General features: G+C 32.0%; 1 pseudogene; it reads right to left on the reverse strand.

Annotated features, from left to right (window-relative positions):
* Positions 1 to 14,507, reverse strand: part of LOC130808133 (DNA-directed RNA polymerase subunit beta-like) — a 57,216-nt pseudogene that overhangs the window by 10,676 nt on the left and 32,033 nt on the right.

Raw genomic sequence — 14,507 nt, forward strand, 5'->3', positions numbered from 1 at the left:
AAACCCTTAAAATCACAACTTAACACTTAATATCTTGCATATGACTATGATTTTCAATTATAACCAATTCAACACATTAATATCTGCCAAACAGTGTTGTGTGCCAAGTTTCGTGCAAAACAAACCAAGTTTGAGCTACTTTATGCGCAAAAGTGTCAAAAACGCTAAAAAACCCTTAAAATAGTAACATAACACGTATTATCTAGCATATGACTATGATTTTCATTTCTAACCACTTTAATACAATAATATATACCAAATAGTGTTGTCTCTCAAGTTTCGTGCAAAACAAACCATATTTGAGTTGCTTTATGCGCAAAATTGGCAAAAACGCTAAAAAACCCTTAAAATCGCAACTTAACACGTAATTTCTAGAATATGACTATAATTTTCAATTCTAACCACTTCAACACAATAATATATACCAAATAGTGTTGTGTTCCAAGTTTCGAGCAAAACAAACCAATTTTGAGCTACTTTATGCGCAAAAGTGGCAAACACGCTTAAAAACCCTTAAAAACGCAACTTAACATGTAATTTCTAGCATATGACTATGATTTTTAATTCTAACCACTTCAACACAATAATATGTACCAAATAGTGTTGTGTGCCAAGTTTCGTGCAGAACAAACCGAGTTTGAGCTACTTTATGCGCAAAAGTGGCAAACACGCTTAAAAACATTTAAAATCACAACTTAACACTTTATATCTAGCATATGACTATGATTTTCAATTCTAACCACTTCAACACAATAATAAATACCAGATAGTGTTGTGTGCCAAGTTTCGTGCAAAACAAACCAAGTTTGAGCTACGTTATGCGCAAAAGTGTCAAAAACGCGTAAAAACCCTTAAAATAGTAACTTAACACTTAATATCTAGCATATGACAATGATTTTCATTTCTAACCACTTCAACACAATAATATATACCAAATAGTTTTGTGTGTGAAGTTTCGTGTAAAACAAACCAAGTTTGAGCTGCTTTATGGGCAAAACTGGCAAAAACGTTTTAAAACCCTTAAAATCGCAACTTAACACGTAATTTCTAGCATATGACTATGATTTTAGATGCAAACCACTTCAACACAATATTATATACCAAATAGTGCTGTGTGCCAAGTTTCGAGCAAAACAAACCAAGTTTGAGCTACTTTATGCGCAAAAGTGGCAAAAACTCTTAAAAACCTTTAAAAACGCAACTTAACACTTAATATCTAGCATATGACTATGATTTTCAATGCTAAGCACTTCAACACAATTATATATAACAAATAGTGTTGTGTGCCAAGTTTCGTGCAAAACAAACCAAGTTTGAGCTACTTTATGCGCAAAAGTGGCAAAAACGCTTAAAAAACCCTTAAAATCGCAACTTAACACTTAATATCTAGCATATGACTATGATATTTAATTCTAACCTCTTGAACACAATAATATATACCGAATAGTGTTGTGTGCCAAGTTTCTTGCAAAACAAACGACGTTTGAGCTACTTTATTCGCAACAGTGGCAAAAACGCTTAAAAACCTAAAAAATCGCAACTTAACACTTAATATCTAGCATATGACAATGATTTTCAATTCTAACCACTTGAACACAATAATATATACCAAATAGTGTTGTGTGCCAAGTTTCGTTCAAAACAAACGAAGTTTGAGCTACTTTATGCGCAAAAGTGGCAAAAACGCTTAAAAACCTAATAAATCGCAACTTAACACTTAATATCTAGCATATGACAATGATTTTCAATTCTAACCACTTGAACACAATAATATATACCAAATAGGGTTGTGCGCCACGTTTCGTGCAAAACAAACGAAGTTTGAGCAACTTTATGCGCAAAAGTGGCAAAAACGCTTAAAAACCTTTAAAATCGCAACTTAACACTTAATATCTAGCATATGACTATAATTTTCAATTCTAAGGACTTCAACACAATAATATATACCAAATAGTGTTGTGTGCCATGTTTTGTGCAAAATAAACCAAGTTTGAGCTACTTTATACGCAAAAGTGGCAAAAGCGCATAAAAACCCTTAAAATCACAACTTAACACTTAATATCTTGCATATGACTATGATTTTCAATTATAACCAATTCAACACAATAATATATGCCAAACAGTGTTGTGTGCCAAGTTTCGTGCAAAACAAACCAAGTTTGAGCTACTTTATGCGCAAAAGTGTCAAAAACGCTAAAAAACCCTTAAAATAGTAACTTAACACGTATTATCTAGCATATGACTATGATTTTCATTTCTAACCACTTTAACACAATAATATATACCAAATAGTGTTGTCTGTCAAGTTTCGTGCAAAACAAACCATATTTGAGTTGCTTTATGCGCAAAATTGGCAAAAACGCTTAAAAACCCTTAAAATCGCAACTTAACACGTAATTTCTAGAATATGACTATAATTTTCAATTCTAACCACTTCAACACAATAATATATACCAAGTAGTGTTGTGTTCCCAGTTTCGAGCAAAACAAACCAATTTTGAGCTACTTTATGCGCAAAAGTGGCAAACACACTTAAAAACCCTTAAAAACGCAACTTAACACTTAATATCTAGCATATGACTATGATTTTCAATTCTAAGCACTTCAACACAATTATATATAACAAATAGTGTTGTGTGCCAAGTTTCGTGCAAAACAAACCAAGTTTGAGCTACTTTATTGCGCAAAAGTGGCAAACACGCTTAAAAACCCTTAAAATCGCAACTTAACACTTAATATCTAGCATATGACTATGAATTTCAATTTCTAACCACTTCAACACAATAATATATACCAAATAGTATTGGTGTGCCAAGTTTTGTGCAAAAAAAACCATGTTTGAGCTACTTTATGCGCAAAAGAAGCGGAAAACGCTTAAAAACCCTTAAAACCGCAACTTAACATGTAATTTATAGAATATGACTATAATTTTCAATTCTAACCACTTCTACACAATAATATATACCAAATAGTGTTGTGTTCAAAGTTTCGAGCAAAACAAACCAAGTTTGAGCTACTTTATGCGCAAAAGTGGCAAAAACTCTTAAAAACCTTTAAAAACGCAACTTAACACTTAATATCTTGCATATGACTATGATTTTCAATTCTAAGCACTTCAACACAATTATATATAACAAATAGTGTTATGTGCCAAGTTTCGTGCCAAAAACAAACCAAGTTTGAGCTCCTTTATGCGCAAAAGTGGCAAACACGCTTAAAAACCCTTAAAATCGCAACTTAACACTTAATATCTACATATGACTATGAATTTCAATTCTAACCACTTCAACACAATAATATATACCAAATCGTGTTGTGTGCCAAGTTTTGTGCAAAAAAAACCATGTTTGAGCTACTTTATGCACAAAATTGGCGAAAACGCTTAAAAACCCTTAAAATCCCAACTTAACACGTAATTTCTAGAATATGACTATAATTTTCAATTCTAACCACTTCAACACAATAATATATACCAAATAGTGTTGTGTTCCAAGTTTCGAGCAAAACATACCAAGTTTGAGCTACATTATGCGCAAAAGTGGCAAAAACTCTTAAAAACCTTTAAAAACGCAACTTAACACTTAATATCTAGCATATGACTATGATTTTCAATGCTAAGCACTTCAACACAATTATATATAACAAATAGTGTTGCGTGCCAAGTTTCGTGCAAAACAAACCAAGTTTGAGCTACTTTATGCGCAAAAGTGGCAAAAACGCTTAAAAACCCTTAAAATCGCAACTTAACAGTTAATATCTAGCATATGACTATGAATTTAAATTCTAACCACTTCAACACAATAATATATACCAAATAGAGTTGTGTGCCAAGTTTTGTGCCAAAAAGACCATGTTTGAGCTACTTTATGCGAAAAAGTGGCGGGAAAACGCTTAAAAACCCTTAAAATCGCAACTTAACACTTAATATCTATCATATGACTATGATTTTCAATTCTAACCACTTCAAAAAAATAATATGTATACTCAACAGTGTTGTGTGGCCAAGTTTCGTGCAAAAAAAATCAAGTTTGAGCTACTTTATGCGCAAAAGTGTCAAAGACGCTTTAAAACCCTTAAAATAGTAACTCAACACTTAATATCTAGCATATGACTATGATTTTCAATTCTAACCACTTCAACACAATAATATATTCCAAATAGTGTAGTGTGTTAAGTTTCGTGCAATATAAACCAAGTTTGAGCTACCTTATGCGCGAAACTAGCAAAAACGCTTATAAACCCTTAAATTCGCAACTGAACATGTAATTCTAGCATATGACTATGATTTTAAATTCTAACCACTTCAACACAATAATATGTACCAAATACTGTTGTGTGCCAAGTTTCGTGCAGAACAAACAAGTTTGAGCTACTTTATGCGCGAAATTGGCAAACACGCTTAAAAACAATTTAAAATCACAACTTAACACTTTATATCTAGCATATGGCTATTATTTTCAATTCTAACCACTTCAACACAATAATAAATACCAAATTAGTGTTGTGTGCCAAGTTTCGTGCAAAACAAACCAAGTTTGAGCTATTTTTGCGTAAAAGTGTCAAAAACGCTTAAAAACCCTTAAAAATAGTAACTTAACACTTATTATCTAGCATATGACTATGATTTTTCATTTTTAACCACTTTAACACAATAATGTAGTACCAAATACTGTTGTCTGTCAAGCTTCGTGCAAACAAACCAAGTTTGAGTTGCTTTATGTGCAAAATTGGCAAAAACGCAACCCTTAAAATCGCAAATTAACACGTAATTTCTAGCATATCACTATCATTTTTAATTCTAACCACTTCAACACAATAATATATACCAAATAGTGTTGTGTGTCAAGTTTCGTGCAAAACAAACCAAGTTTGAGCTACTTTATGCGCAAAAGTGGCAAAAAACGCTTAAAAACCTTTAAAATCGCAACTTGACACTTAATATCTAGCATACGACTATGATTTTCAATTATAAGCACTTCAACACAATAATATATACCAAACAGTGTCGTGTGTCAAGTTTCGTGCAAAACAAACCAGTAGTTGAGCTACATTATGCGCAAAAGTGTCAAAAAAGCGTAAAAACCCTTAAAATAGTAACGTAACACTTAATATCTAGCATATGACAATGATTTTAATTTCTAACCACTTCAACACAATAATATATACCAAATAGTGTTGTGTGTGAAGTTTCGTGAAAAACAAAACCAAGTTTGAGCTGCTTTATGCGCAACTCTGGCAAAAACGTTTTAAAACCCTTCTAATCGCAACTTAACACGTAATTTCTAGCATATGACTATGATTTTAGATGCTAACCACTTCAATACAATATTTATACCAAATAGTGCTGTGTGCCAAGTTTCGTGCAGAACAAAACAAGTTTGTGCTACTTTATGCGCAAAAGAGGCAAAAACGCTTAAAAACCCTTAAAATCGCAACTTAACACTTAATATCTAGCATATGACTATGATATTCAATTCTAACCTCTTGAACACAATAATATATACCGAATAGTGTTGTGTGCCAAGTTTCTTGCAAAACAAACGACGTTTGAGCTACTTTATGCGCAAAAGTGGCAAAAACGCTTAAAAACCAAAAAAATTGCAACTTAACACTTAATATCTAGCATATGACAATTATTTTCAATTCTAACCACTTGAACACAATAATATATACCAAATAGTGTTGTGTGCCAAGTTTCGTGCAAAACAAACGAAGTTTGAGCTACTTTATGCGCAAAAGTGGCAAAAACGCTTAAAAACCTATAAAATCGCAACCTTAACACTTAATATCTAGCATATGACAATGATTTTCAATTATAACCACTTGAACACAATAATATTATACCAAATAGTGTTGTGTGCCACGTTTCGTTGCAAAACAAACGAAGTTTGAGCTTACTTTATGCGCAAAAGTGGCAAAAACGCTAAAAAACCTTTAAAATGGCCAACTTAACACTTAATATCTAGCATATGACTATAATTTTCAATTCTAACAACTTCAACACAATATATATACCAAACAGTGTTGTGTGCCAAGTTTCGCGCAAAACAAACCAAGTTTGAGCTACTTTATGCGCAAAAGTGTCAAAAATGCTAAAAAACCCTTAAAATAGTAACTTAACACTTATTATCTAGCATATGACTATGATTTTCATTTCTAACCACTTTAACACAATAATATATACCAATAGTGTTGTCTCTTAAGTTTCGTGCAAAACAAACCATGTTTGAGTTGCTTTATGCGCAAAATTGGCAAAAACGCTTAATAACCCTTAAAATCGCAACTTAACACGTAATTTCTAGAATATGACTATAATTTTCAATTCTAACCACTTCAACACAATAATATATACCAAATAGTGTTGTGTTCCAAGTTTCGAGCAAAACAAACCAAGTTTGAGTACTTTATGCGCAAAATTGGCAAAAACTCTTAAAAACCTTTAAAAACGCAACTTAACACTTAATATCTACCATATGACTTTGATTTTCAATTCTAAGCACTTCAACACAATTATATATAACAAATAGTGTTGTGTGCCAAGTTTCGTGCAAAACAAACAAGTTAGAGCTACTTTATGCGCAAAAGTGGCAAACACGCTTAAAAACCCTTAAAATCGCAACTTAACACTTAATTCTAGCATATGACTATGAATTTCATTTCTAATCACTTCAACACAATAATATATACCAAATAGTATTGTGTGTCAAGTTTTCGTGCAAAACAAACCAAGTTTGGGCTTGCTTTATGCGCAAAACTGGCAACAATGCTTAAAAACTCTTAAAATCGCAACTTAACACGTAATTTCTAGCATATGACTATGATTTTAAACTCTAACCACTTTAACACAATTTTTATATACCAAATAGTGTTGTGTGCCAAGTTTCGTGCAAAAAAAAACATAGTTTGAGCTACTTTATGCGCAAAAGTGGCAAAAAACGCTTAAAACCTTTAAAATCGCAACTTAACCACTTAATATCTAGCATATGACAATGATTTTCAATTATAACCACTTTAACACAATAATATATACCAAATAGTGTTGTGTGCAAAGTTTCGTGCAAAAACAAACCATGTTTGAGCTACTTTAATGCGCAAAAGTGGCAAAAACTCTTAAAAACCTGTTAAAAACGCAACTTAACACTTAATATCTTGCATATGACTATGATTTTCAATTCTAAGCACTTCAACACAATTATATATCACAAATCGTGTTATGTGCCAAGTTTCGTGCAAAACAACCAAGTTTGAGCTCCTTTATGCGCAAAAGTGGCAAACACCGCTTAAAAACCCTTAAAATCGCAACTTAACACATAATATCTAGCATCTGACTATGAATTTCAATTCTACCCACTTCAACACATAATAATACCAAATAGTGTTGTGTGCCAAGTTTTGTGCAAAAACAAACCATGTTTGACAAAATTGGCGAAAACGCTTAAAAACCCTTAAAATCCCAACTTAACACGTAATTTCTAGAATATGACTATAATTTTCAATTCTAACCACTTCAACACAATAATATATACCAAATAGTGTTGTGTTCCAAGTTTCGAGCAAAACAAACCAAGTTTGAGCTACATTATGCGCAAAAGTGGCAAAAACTCTTAAAAACCTTTAAAAACGCAACTTAACACTTAATATCTAGCATATGACTATGATTTTCAATGCTAAGCACTTCAACACAATTATATATAACAAATAGTGTTGCGTGCCAAGTTTCGTGCAAAACAAACCAAGTTTGAGCTACTTTATGCGCAAAAGTGGCAAAAACGCTTAAAAAACCCTTAAAATCGCAACTTAACAGTTAATATCTAGCATATGACTATGAATTTAAATTCTAACCACTTCAACACAATAATATATACCAAATAGAGTTGTGTGCCAAGTTTTGTGCCAAAAAGACCATGTTTGAGCTACTTTATGCGAAAAAGTGGCGAAAACGCTTAAAAACCCTTAAAATCGCAACTTAACACTTAATATCTATCATATGACTATGATTTTCAATTCTAACCACTTCAAAAAAATAATATGTATACTCAACAGTGTTGTGTGCCAAGTTTCGTGCAAAAAAAATCAAGTTTGAGCTACTTTATGCGCAAAAGTGTCAAAGACGCTTAAAACCCTTAAAATAGTAACTCAACACTTAATATCAAGCATATGACTATGATTTTCAATTGTAACCACTTGAACACAAAAAATATATACCAAATAGTGTTGTGTGCCTAGTTTCGTGCAAAACAAACCAATTTTGAGCTACGTTATGCACAAAAGTGTCAAAAACGCGTAAAAACCCTTAAAATAGTAACGTAACACTTAATATCTAGCATATGACAATGATTTTCATTTCTAACAACGTCAACACAATAATATATACCAAATAGTGTTGTGTGTGAAGTTTCGTGCAAAACAAACCAAGTTTGAGCTGCTTTATGCGCAAAACTGGCAAAAAACGTTTTAAAACCCTTAAAATCGCAACTTAACACGTAATTTCTAGCATATGACTATGATTTTAGATGCTAACCACTTCAACACAATATTATAAACCAAATAGTGCTGTGTGCCAAGTTTCGTGCAGAACAAACCAAGTTTGTGCTACTTTATGCGCAAAAGAGCCAAAAACGCTTAAAAACCCATAAAATCGCAACTTAACACTTAATATCTAGCATATGACTATGATATTCAATTCTAACCTCTTGAACACAATAATATATACCGAATAGTGTTGTGTACCAAGTTTCTTGCAAAACAAACGACGTTTGAGCTACTTTATGCGCAAAAGTGGCAAAAACGCTTAAAAACCTAAAAAAATTGCAACTTAACACTTAATATCTAGCATATGACAATGATTTTAAATTCTAACCACTTGAACACAATAATATATACCAAATAGTGTTGTGTGCCAAGGTTTTCGTGCAAAACAAACGCAGTTTGAGCTACTTTATGCGCAAAAGTGGCAAAAAACGCTTAAAAACCTATAAAATCGCAACTTAACACTTAATATCTAGCATATGACAATGATTTTCAATTATAACCACTTGAACACAATAATATATACAAAATAGTGTTGTGTGCCACGTTTCGTGCAAAACGAACGAAGTTTGAGCTACTTTATGCGCAAAACTGGCAAAAACGCTAAAAAACCTTTAAAATCGCAACTTAACACTTAATATCTATCATATGACTATAATTTTCAATTCTAACAACTTCAACACAATAATATATACCAAATAGTGTTGTGTGCCATGTTTTGTGCAAAATAAACCAAGTTTGAGCTACTTTATACGCAAAAGTGGCAAAAACGCATAAAAACCCTTAAAATCGCAACTTAACACTTAATATCTTGCATATGACTATGATTTTCAATTATAACCAATTCAACACAATAATATATGCCAAACAGTGTTGTGTGCCAAGTTTCGTGCAAAACAAACCAAGTTTGAGCTACTTTATGCGCAAAAGTGGCAAACACGCTTTAAAACCTTTAAAATCGCAACTTAACACTTAATATCTAGCATATGACTATGAATTTCATTTCTAACCACTTCAACACAATAATATATACCAAATAGTGTTTTGTGTCAAGTTTCGTGCAAAACAAACCAAGTTTGGGCTGCTTTATGCGCAAAACTGGCAACAATCCTTAAAAACTCTTAAAATCGCAACTTAACACGTAATTTCTAGGATATGACTATGATTTTTAAACTCTAACCACGTTAACTCAATATTATATACCAAATAGTGTTGTGTGCCAAGTTTCGTGCAAAACAAACATAGTTTGAGCTACTTTATGCGCAAAAAGTGGCAAAAACGCTTAAAACCTTTAAAATCGCAACTTAACACTTAATATCTAGTATATGACTATGATTTTCAATTATAACCACTTTAACACAATAATATATACCAAATAGTGTTGTGTGCCAAGTTTCGTGCAAAACAAACCATGTTTGAGCTACTTTATGCGCAAAAGTGGCAAAAACGCTTAAAAACCTTTAAAATCGCAATTTAACTCTTAATATCTAGCATATGATTATGATTTTCAATTCTACCCACTTTAAAAAAATAATATATACCAAATAGTATTGTGTGCCAAGTTTTGTGCAACACGAACCAAGTTTGAGCTACTTTATGCGCAAAAGTGGCAAAAACTCTTAAAAAACCTTAAAATCGCAACTTAACACTTAATATCTAGCATATGATTATGATTTTCAATTTTAACCACATCAACACAATAACATATACCAAAAAGTGTTTTGTGTCGAGTTTCGTGCAAAACAAACTAAGTTGGAGGTACTTTATGCGCAAAAGTGGCAAAAACGCTTAAAAACACTTAAAATCGCAACTTAACATCGAATATCTAGCATATGACTATGATTTTCAATTATAACCACTTCAACACAATAATATATGCAAAACAAACCAAGTTTGAGCTACTTTATGCGCAAAAGTGTCAAAAATGCTTAAAAACCCTTAAAATAGTAACTCAACACTTAATATCTAGCATATGACTATGATTTTCAATTCTAACCACTTCAACACAATAATGTATACCAAATGGTGTTGTGTGTTAAGTTTCATGCAAAATAAACCAAATTTGAGCTACCTTATGCGCGAAACTGGCAAAAACGGTTTAAAAACCCTTAAATTTTCAACTTAACACGTAATTTCTTGCATATGACTATGATTTTAAATTCTAACCACTTCAACAAAATAATATGAACCAAATAGTGTTGTGTGCCAAGTTTCGTGCAGAACAAACCAAGTTTGAGCTACTTTATGCGCAAAAGTGGCAAAAACGCTTAAAAACCCTTAAAATCGCAACTTAACAGTTAATATCTAGCATATGACTATGAATTTAAATTCTAACCACTTCAACACAATAATATATACCAAATAGAGTTGTGTGCCAAGTTTTGTGCCAAAAAGACCATGTTTGAGCTACTTTATGCGAAAAAGTGGCGAAAACGCTTAAAAACCCTTAAAATCGCAACTTAACACTTAATATCTATCATATGACTATGATTTTCAATTCTAACCACTTCAAAAAAATAATATGTATACTCAACAGTGTTGTGTGCCAAGTTTCGTGCAAAAAAAATCAAGTTTGAGCTACTTTATGCGCAAAAGTGTCAAAGACGCTTAAAACCCTTAAAATAGTAACTCAACACTTAATATCAAGCATATGACTATGATTTTCAATTGTAACCACTTGAACACAAAAATATATACCAAATAGTGTTGTGTGCCTAGTTTCGTGCAAAACAAACCAATTTTGAGCTACGTTATGCACAAAAGTGTCAAAAACGCGTAAAAACCCTTAAAATAGTAACGTAACACTTAATATCTAGCATATGACAATGATTTTCATTTCTAACAACGTCAACACAATAATATATACCAAATAGTGTTGTGTGTGAAGTTTCGTGCAAAACAAACCAAGTTTGAGCTGCTTTATGCGCAAAACTGGCAAAAACGTTTTAAAACCCTTAAAATCGCAACTTAACACGTAATTTCTAGCATATGACTATGATTTTAGATGCTAACCACTTCAACACAATATTATAAACCAAATAGTGCTGTGTGCCAAGTTTCGTGCAGAACAAACCAAGTTTGTGCTACTTTATGCGCAAAAGAGCCAAAAACGCTTAAAAACCCATAAAATCGCAACTTAACACTTAATATCTAGCATATGACTATGATATTCAATTCTAACCTCTTGAACACAATAATATATACCGAATAGTGTTGTGTACCAAGTTTCTTGCAAAACAAACGACGTTTGAGCTACTTTATGCGCAAAAGTGGCAAAAACGCTTAAAAACCTAAAAAATTGCAACTTAACACTTAATATCTAGCATATGACAATGATTTTAAATTCTAACCACTTGAACACAATAATATATACCAAATAGTGGTTGTGGTGCCAAGTTTCGTGCAAAACAAACGCAGTTTGAGCTACCTTTATGCGCAAAAGTGGCAAAAACGCTTAAAAACCTATAAAATCGCAACTTAACACTTAATATCTAGCATATGACAATGATTTTCAATTATAACCACTTGAACACAATAATATATACAAAATAGTGTTGTGTGCCACGTTTCGTGCAAAACGAACGAAGTTTGAGCTACTTTATGCGCAAAACTGGCAAAAACGCTAAAAAACCTTTAAAATCGCAACTTAACACTTAATATCTATCATATGACTATAATTTTCAATTCTAACAACTTCAACACAATAATATATACCAAATAGTGTTGTGTGCCATGTTTTGTGCAAAATAAACCAAGTTTGAGCTACTTTATACGCAAAAGTGGCAAAAACGCATAAAAACCCTTAAAATCGCAACTTAACACTTAATATCTTGCATATGACTATGATTTTCAATTATAACCAATTCAACACAATAATATATGCCAAACAGTGTTGTGTGCCAAGTTTCGTGCAAAACAAACCAAGTTTGAGCTACTTTATGCGCAAAAGTGGCAAAACACGCTTTAAAACCTTTAAAATCGCAACTTAACACTTAATATCTAGCATATGACTATGAATTTCATTTCTAACCACTTCAACACAATAATATATACCAAATAGTGTTTTGTGTCAAGTTTCGTGCAAAACAAACCAAGTTTGGGCTGCTTTATGCGCAAAACTGGCAACAATCCTTAAAAACTCTTAAAATCGCAACTTAACACGTAATTTCTAGGATATGACTATGATTTTAAACTCTAACCACGTTAACTCAATATTATATACCAAATAGTGTTGTGTGCCAAGTTTCGTGCAAAACAAACATAGTTTGAGCTACTTTATGCGCAAAAGTGGCAAAAACGCTTAAAAACCTTTAAAATCGCAACTTAACACTTAATATCTAGTATATGACTATGATTTTCAATTATAACCACTTTAACACAATAATATATACCAAATAGTGTTGTGTGCCAAGTTTCGTGCAAAACAAACCATGTTTGAGCTACTTTATGCGCAAAAGTGGCAAAAACGCTTAAAAACCTTTAAAATCGCAATTTAACTCTTAATATCTAGCATATGATTATGATTTTCAATTCTACCCACTTTAAAAAAAATAATATATACCAAATAGTATTGTGTGCCAAGTTTTGTGCAAACGAACCAAGTTTGAGCTACTTTATGCGCAAAAGTGGCAAAAACTCTTAAAAAACCTTAAAATCGCAACTTAACACTTAATATCTAGCATATGATTATGATTTTCAATTTTAACCACATCAACACAATAACATATACCAAAAAGTGTTTTGTGTCGAGTTTCGTGCAAAACAAACTAAGTTGGAGGTACTTTATGCGCAAAAGTGGCAAAAACGCTTAAAAACACTTAAAATCGCAACTTAACATCGAATATCTAGCATATGACTATGATTTTAAATTATAACCACTTCAACACAATAATATATGCAAAACAAACCAAGTTTGAGCTACTTTATGCGCAAAAGTGTCAAAAATGCTTAAAAACCCTTAAAATAGTAACTCAACACTTAATATCTAGCATATGACTATGATTTTCAATTCTAACCACTTCAACACAATAATGTATACCAAATGGTGTTGTGTGTTAAGTTTCATGCAAAATAAACCAAATTTGAGCTACCTTATGCGCGAAACTGGCAAAAACGGTTAAAAACCCTTAAATTTTCAACTTAACACGTAATTTCTTGCATATGACTATGATTTTAAATTCTAACCACTTCAACAAAATAATATGAACCAAATAGTGTTGTGTGCCAAGTTTCGTGCAGAACAAACCAAGTTTGAGCTACTTTATGCGCAAAAGTGGCAAACACCGTTAAAAACATTTAAAATCGAAACTTAACACTTTATATCTAGCATATGACTATTATTTTCAATTCTAACCACTTCAACACAATAATAAATTCCAAATAGTGTTGTATACCAAGTTTTGTGCAAAACAAACCAGGTTTGAGCTACTTTATGCGCAAAAGTGGGCATGAACGCTTAAAAACACTTAAAATCGCAACTTAACACTTAATATCTAGCATATGAGTATGATTTTCAATTATAACCACTTCACAACATAATATATACCAAACAGTGTTGTGTGCCAAGTTTCGTGCAAAACAAACCAAGTTTGAGCTACTTTATGCGCAAAAGTGTCAAAAACGCTTAAAAACCCTTAAAAATAGTAACTTAACACTTATTATCTAGCATATGACTATGATTTTCATTTCTAACCACTTTAACACAATAATGTATACGAAATAGTATTGTCTGTCATGTTTCGTGCAAAACAAACCAAGTTTGAGTTGCTTTATGCGCAAAATTGGCAAAAACGCTTAAAAACCCTTAAAAATCGCAGCTTAGCACGTAATTTCTAGCATATGACTATGATTTTCAATTCTAACCACTTCAACACAATAATATATACCAAATAGTGTTGTGTGCCAAGTTTCATGCAAAACAAACCAAGTTTGAGCTACTTTATGCGCAAAAGTGGCAAAAACGCTTAAAAACCCTTAAA

Source organism: Amaranthus tricolor, chromosome 1, assembly GCF_026212465.1.
Source record: "Amaranthus tricolor cultivar Red isolate AtriRed21 chromosome 1, ASM2621246v1, whole genome shotgun sequence".
Taxonomy (NCBI): Eukaryota; Viridiplantae; Streptophyta; class Magnoliopsida; order Caryophyllales; family Amaranthaceae; genus Amaranthus; species Amaranthus tricolor.